Here is a 6901-nt window from a genome sequence, read left to right on the forward strand (position 1 = left end):
TCTCTGCATTTTGGACATATTTCCATGTTACTCTAGATAACCCGATTTCCTTTTTGTTTTTATCAGTCCTTCATCTCTTTTTAAAGGCAATTGATTGCCCTAAACCAGAAATGGCTGGGGGCTGTCCGCCTCCTTCATAGTGAGAAGAGGCAACAGATAGAAGCAGAAATAGCATGAGTCAGACCAAGCTCAGAATTCTGGCAGGCTAGCTGTGTGGTCTTCGGAGGTGTCTTAACCTCTCTGGGCTCAGAAGACACATCAGTAAAAATACGATTATATACATGAATTGGGCTAAGGACCAGAGTGTAATAATTGCTCAGGAATTGTAGTTCTTCTTAAATGGAGAGACATTCAATATTGGTGTATTGCAAGCCTCAATGTTAAGATGATGATTCTCATGGCGCCTGGGTAGCTCAGTCCATTGAGGATCCGACTCTTGGTTTCGGCTCAGGTCATGATCTTAGAGTCGTGAGATGGAGCCCCACATGGGCTCTGTGCTCAGCAGGGATTCTGCTTGAGACTCTCTCCCTTTGCTGCCCCCCCAAATAAATAAATAAATCTTTAAAGAAAAAAAAAAAGATGGTGATTCTTCCCACATTGATCTGTGGATGCAACTAGATCCCTATCAACATCTCATAAAGTTCTTTTTTTTCCCCCCAGAAACTTTTTCAGTGATTCTCCCCTTGCTGCACATTGGAAGCACTTGTGAAGAGCCCAAAAGAATACAGATGCCGGATCCCAGCCTCAGAGGCTCTGATTTAAAACGGGGCTGAAGCTGACAACACAGGTTGGCTAGGATCACCGGGCTGTGCCCGTGGGGTTGCTGTGAGCGGGGTGGGCTGGAGTCACCTGGGAGGTCTCCTCACCGGAATATCGGGTGGTCGACGCCTACTGTAGGCTGGGGCCTCAGCAGGGGCTACCAGGACAGACACACATGGCCTCTCCGTGTGGCCTGAGCTTTCTCATATTGTGGAGGCTGGGCTCCTAGAGAGAGAATCCAACGGGATCGGGGAAGCTATTTTATCTTGCATGGCCTAGCCTCAGGTATGACACGGTAGCCCCTCTCTAATCACGGGCTCCCTTAGAGTCAAAGGGAGGGAACATAGGCCCTACTTCTCAGTGGGAGGGATGTCAACATCACATCAACACAAAATTGTAAGAAGATGTGGGATGTGGGGCACCTGGGTGGCTCAGTCGTTTAAGCGTCCGCCTTCGGCTTAGGTCATGATCTCAGGATCCTGGGATGGAGCCCCGTGTTGGACTCTCTGCTTAGCAGGGAGCCTGCTTCTTCCTCTCCCACTACATATAGATTAAAGCCTGCTGTAAGGTAAAGAAACCCCAACCAAAAATCCCTGGGATGCATTATTTGCAATATATGGGACAAAAGGCTAGTTAACTTAAAAATATATAGGGCACTTATAAGTCAATAAGATTGTTCCAATCAAAAAAGAAACAAAACCAAAAACACAAACCAAACTTGTAGAGGCAATTGATAAAAGAATTTACAATGATAAATATACATTTTAAAAGTCAAACTCAACTAAGAGAATGTAAGCTTTAATAAACAACCTCCCCTCGATGTTCATGTGTCTGACTGGCAAAGATGAAAAGAAAAAAGAACTATCCCAGAATAAAAATGCTGGGAGTAGGTGTTCTCAAACAGTCCTGCTGGTGGGAGTGTAAATTGGTACAAACTTCTGGAAGGCAGATGGCAGTATATATCTAAAGCTTTAACATTTTGAATAATATTGAGTCTTATTCTAGAGAAGTGAATAAGGACACTTTGACGTAAGTACAATGTTGCTTATTAAGTGTGTTTTACCATAGCAAAAAAAAAAAAAGAAAAAAAAGAAACATTCTAAATGTTTGTCAATAAGAGAGTTTGTGAGAGTTGACTGTCCATTCATAGAATATAATACTATTGCGGCCATTAAAAGTGATGTTCATATGCACATTTATTTAAATGGAAAATAAAAATACCAAAAAGTATATTAAGCAGGATCCCATTTTTTGTTGTATACAATTTACAAAATACACATAACACGATTTTGTTTGCGTGTGTGTGTCAGTTTACATTTCTGGGATAAGATATCAATGTATTAATGGGATGATTGCTAAATAGTGAGCTTTTTGGTGATTTCTATTTCATGTACTTAACCTTGACTTTCCAGTTTTCTAAATGTAAATGTGTTAAACACAAAGAAATAAAAGTAAAATACCATAAAAATTTTTTTAATTAAAAAATACAGTAAAAATAAATCTCTATCTAATTTCTACTTAAAATGTTCTGTAAAAAGGGAGGTGGGAAGGATGTGTTGAGTGTGGCCTATAAGCAAACCAGATCTGGAGGTGGGTTCTGCTCTGATCGTTACCGACTGACTGACCTTTGATTAGTTATGTCACTTTGGGCCTCAGCTTCCTGACTCGTGCAATGGGCACAATAAATTCTACTTCATAAGATTATCATGAGGAAGGAGCCTCCTTTCGCATTTACATTCATCAGATGAAAGCTTCTTCCCGGAGGATCCTTACTGAGCTCCCTTCTCTAAAGTCCTTAATATTTGAACCAATCATTTCTCACCACCTGGCATTAATATCTCCTAAGCAACTAGATACATACTCGCTGAGTGAGGACCAGGTCTTACTTGCCGTGTGCCTGTATTTTCTGGAATTCTGTGTCATCCTCCACTTAAATGCACTGGGAACCTGGTCTCTGGAGGGATGAATATACGCTTCCATGTACACGCAAGTACACTTAGGAATACTTCTGTGTGGTCCTCCCAACGCTGACCACACTGCTGTGGCTGGGTCACCATGGACATCTGTAAACATTGACTGAGGAAGATAGGACTTTGGGAGGAACCCCGCTGGGCTCTTTGGGGGAAATCTGCATTAAAAGGCTTGAAAACGCTGAGAAATTGTGACATTTAGACTTCCTTTGGTAGCAGATGAGGCAACTAACCAATATTAGGAAAGTTCTAGAGCAGGGCGATGGGAAAGCCTGAGCAGGGTCTTTTGGGGAAGTTACCGGGGCCTTCAGACCTGGGAGCCTCAACCTCCATCCACCTCAACCCCCAGCCAAGCAGGCATTGCGAGGCTTTTCCTGCCCTCTAGTGGTCTCCTCTGGAATTGCCTTTGAGAAGACCGGCCCCCGAGTAGAAACCTTGAGCGTCACTCGAGGCTCATCTATTCCCAGCTCGCTTCAAGTCAATGAGAAGCCAACCGTAGAGCCTGTTCTTTAACTCTGGCGGGACCCCTCCTCCTGGCCCGAGAAGAGGGGGGTGGCCAGTGCGGGACTCCGGAGCCGTAGCCCAGCAGCGACATCTCTGCCAAGGCCACCGGGGCTGGTCTCGTCCTCCTTCCAGACGGGTGGTCTGCAAACCTGCTCACTCCAGGTCCCACTAAAGGCATTTTTCAAAACCATGTTTCCTCTTAACATTTTATTATCTTCGCAACATTTTTGTCACAGGTTCGCCTGGTTACAAAGAGATGTAACGTTCAGTTTATTGCCTATATTGGCATTTAAGAAATAAAACTGTTACATCACGCTTACAAGTGTATCCAGGGGGACCTGCATACAAGTGATTTCAGCCCTTTCCGAGAAATCCTCATAAGTCTGTTTGTACTTCTCATTCCCATTCCCCGTAAAATGTTACTGCAGTGTGATGTGTTTCTCTCCTTGCAAGTCTTTTTTTTTTTAATTTTTTTATTCTTATGTTAATCCCCTTACATTACAACATTAGTTTTAGATGAAGTGTTCCATGATTCATTGTTTGTGCACAACACCCAGTGCTCCATGCAGAATGTGCCCTCCTAAATACCCACCACCAGGCTAACCCATCCTCCCACCCCCCTCCCCTCTAGAACCCTGTTTGTTTTTCAGAGTGCATCGTCTCTCATGGTTCGTCTACCCCTCCGATTTCCCCCGCTTCATTCTTCCCCTCCCGCTACCTTCTTCTTCTTCTTCTTCTTTTTTTTTTTCTTAACATATATTGCATTATTTGTTTCAGAGGTACAGATCTGAGATTCAACAGTCTTGCACAATTCACAGCGCTTACCAGAGCACATACACTCCCCAGTGTCTATCACCCAGTCCCCCCATCCCTCCCACCCCACCCCCCACTCCAACAACACTCAGTTTGTTTCCTGCGATTAAGAATTCCTCATATCAGTGAGATCATATGATACATGTCTTTCTCTGTTTGACTTATTTCACTCAACATAATACCCTCCAGTTCCATCCACGTCGTTGCAAATGGCAAGATCTCATTCCTTTTGATGGCTGCATAATATTCCATTGTATATATATACCACTTCTTCTTTATCCATTCATCTGTCGATGGACATCTTGGCTCTTTCCACAGTTTGGCTATTGTGGACATTGCTGCTATAAACATTGGGGTGCACGTACCCCTTCGGATCCCTACTTTTGTATCTTTGGGGTAAATACCCAGTAGTGCAATTGCTGGATCATATGGTAGCTCTATTTTCAACTTTTTGAGGAACCTCCATACAGTTTTCCAGAGTGGCTGCACCAGTTTGCATTCCCACCAACAGTGTAGGAGGGTTCCCCTTTCTCCGCATCCCCGCCAACATCTGTCATTTCCAGACTTGTTAATTTTAGCCATTCTGACTGGTGTGAGGTGATATCTCATTGAGGTTTTGATTTGGATTTCCCTGATGCCGAGCGATATTGAGCACTTTTTCATGTGTCTGTTGGCCATTTGGATGTCTTCTTTGGAAAAATGTCTGTTCATGTCTTCTGCCCATTTCTTAATTGGATTCTTTGTTCTTTGGGTGTTGAGTTTGATGAGTTCTTTATAGATTTTGGATACTAGCCCTTTATCTGATATGTCATTTGCAAATATCTTCTCCCATTCTGTCGGTTGTCTTTTGGTTTTGTTAACTGTTTCCTTTGCTTTGCAAAAGCTTTTTATCTTGATGAAGTCCCAATAGTTCATTTTTGCCCTTGCTTCCCTTGCCTTTGGCGATGTTTCTAGGAAGAAGTTGCTCCGGCTGAGGTCAAAGAGGTTGTTGCCTGTGTTCTCCTTTAGGATTTTGATGGACTCCTGTCTCACATTGAGGTCTTTCAGCCATTTGGAGTCTATTTTTGTGTGTGGTGTAAGGAAGTGGTCCAGTTTCATTCTTTTGCATGTGTCTATCCAATTTTCCCAACACCATTTGTTGAAGAGACTGTCTTTGTTCCATTGGACATTCTTTCCTGCTTTGTCGAAGATTAGTTGACCATAGAGTTGAGGGTCCATTTCTGGGCTCTCTATTCTGTTCCATTGATCTATGTGTCTGTTTTTGTGCCAGTACCATGCTGTCTTGATGATGACCGCTTTGTAATAGAGCTTGAAGTCCGGAATTGTGATGCCACCGGCTTTGCTTTTCTTTTTCAATATTCCTCTGGCTATGCGGGGTCTTTTCTGGTTCCATACAAATTTTAGGATTATTTGTTCCATTTCTTTGAAAAAGGTGGATGGTATTTTGATGGGGATTGCATTGAATGTGTAGATTGCTCTAGGTAGCATTGACATCTTCACAATATTTGTTCTTCCAATCCATGAGCATGGAACGTTTTTCCATTTCTTTGTGTCTTCCTCAATTTCTTTCATGAGTATTTTATAGTTTTCTGAGTACAGATCCTTTGTCTCTTTGGTTAGATTTATTCCTAGGTATCTTATGGTTTTGGGTGCAATTGTAAATGGGATCGACTCCTTAATTTCTCTTTCTTCTGTCTTGTTGTTGGTGTATAGGAATGCCACTGACTTCTGTGCATTGATTTTATATCCTGCCACTTTACTGAATTCCTGTATGAGTTCTAGCAGTTTTGGGGTGGAGTCTTTTGGGTTTTCCACATAAAGTATCATATCATCTGCAAAGAGTGAGAGTTTCACTTCTTCTTTGCCAATTTGGATGCCTTTGATTTCTTTTTGTTGTCTGATTGCTGTGGCTAGGACTTCCAATACTATGTTGAATAGCAGTGGTGATAGTGGACATCCCTGCCGCATTCCTGACCTTAGGGGGAAAGCTCTCAGTTTTTCCCCATTGAGAATAATATTTGCTGTAGGTTTTTCGTAGATGGCTTTTATGATATTGAGGTATGTACCCTCTATGCCTATACTCTGAAGAGTTTTGATCAAGAAAGGATGCTGTACTTTGTCAAAAGCTTTTTCTGCATCTATTGAGAGGATCATATGATTCTTGTTCTTTCCTTTGTTAATGTACTGTATCACATTGATTGATTTGCGGATGTTGAACCAACCTTGCAGCCCAGGGATAAATCCCACTTGGTCATGGTGAATAATCCTTTTAATGTACTGTTGGATCCTATTGGCTAGTATTTTGGTGAGAATTTTTGCATCCATGTTCATCAGGGATATTGGTCTGTAATTCTCCTTTTTGATGGGGTCTTTGTCTGGTTTGGGGATCAAGGTAATGCTGGCCTCATAAAATGAGTTTGGAAGTTTTCCTTCCGTTTCGATTTTTTGGAACAGTTTCAGAAGAATAGGTATTAATTCTTCTTGAAATGTTTGGTAGAATTCCCCTGGGAAGCCATCTGGCCCTGGGCTTTTGTTTTTTGGGAGATTTCTGATGACTGCTTCAATTTCCTTAGTGGTTATAGGTCTGTTCAGGTTTTCTATTTCTTCCTGGTTCAGTTTTGGTAGTTGATACATCTCGAGGAATGCATCCATCTCTTCCAGGTTATCTAATTTGCTGGCATAGAGTTGCTCATAATATGTTCTTATAATTGTTTGTATTTCTTTGGTGTTGGTTGTGATCTCTCCTCTTTCATTCATGATTTTGTTGATTTGGGTCATTTCTCTTCTCTTTTTGATAAGTCTGGCCAGGGGTTTATCAATCTTGTTAATTCTTTCAAAGAACCAGCTCCTAGTTT

Source organism: Mirounga leonina, unplaced genomic scaffold, assembly GCF_011800145.1.
Source record: "Mirounga leonina isolate KUSES-001 unplaced genomic scaffold, KU_Mleo_1.0 Mir_152, whole genome shotgun sequence".
Lineage (NCBI taxonomy): Eukaryota > Metazoa > Chordata > Mammalia > Carnivora > Phocidae > Mirounga > Mirounga leonina.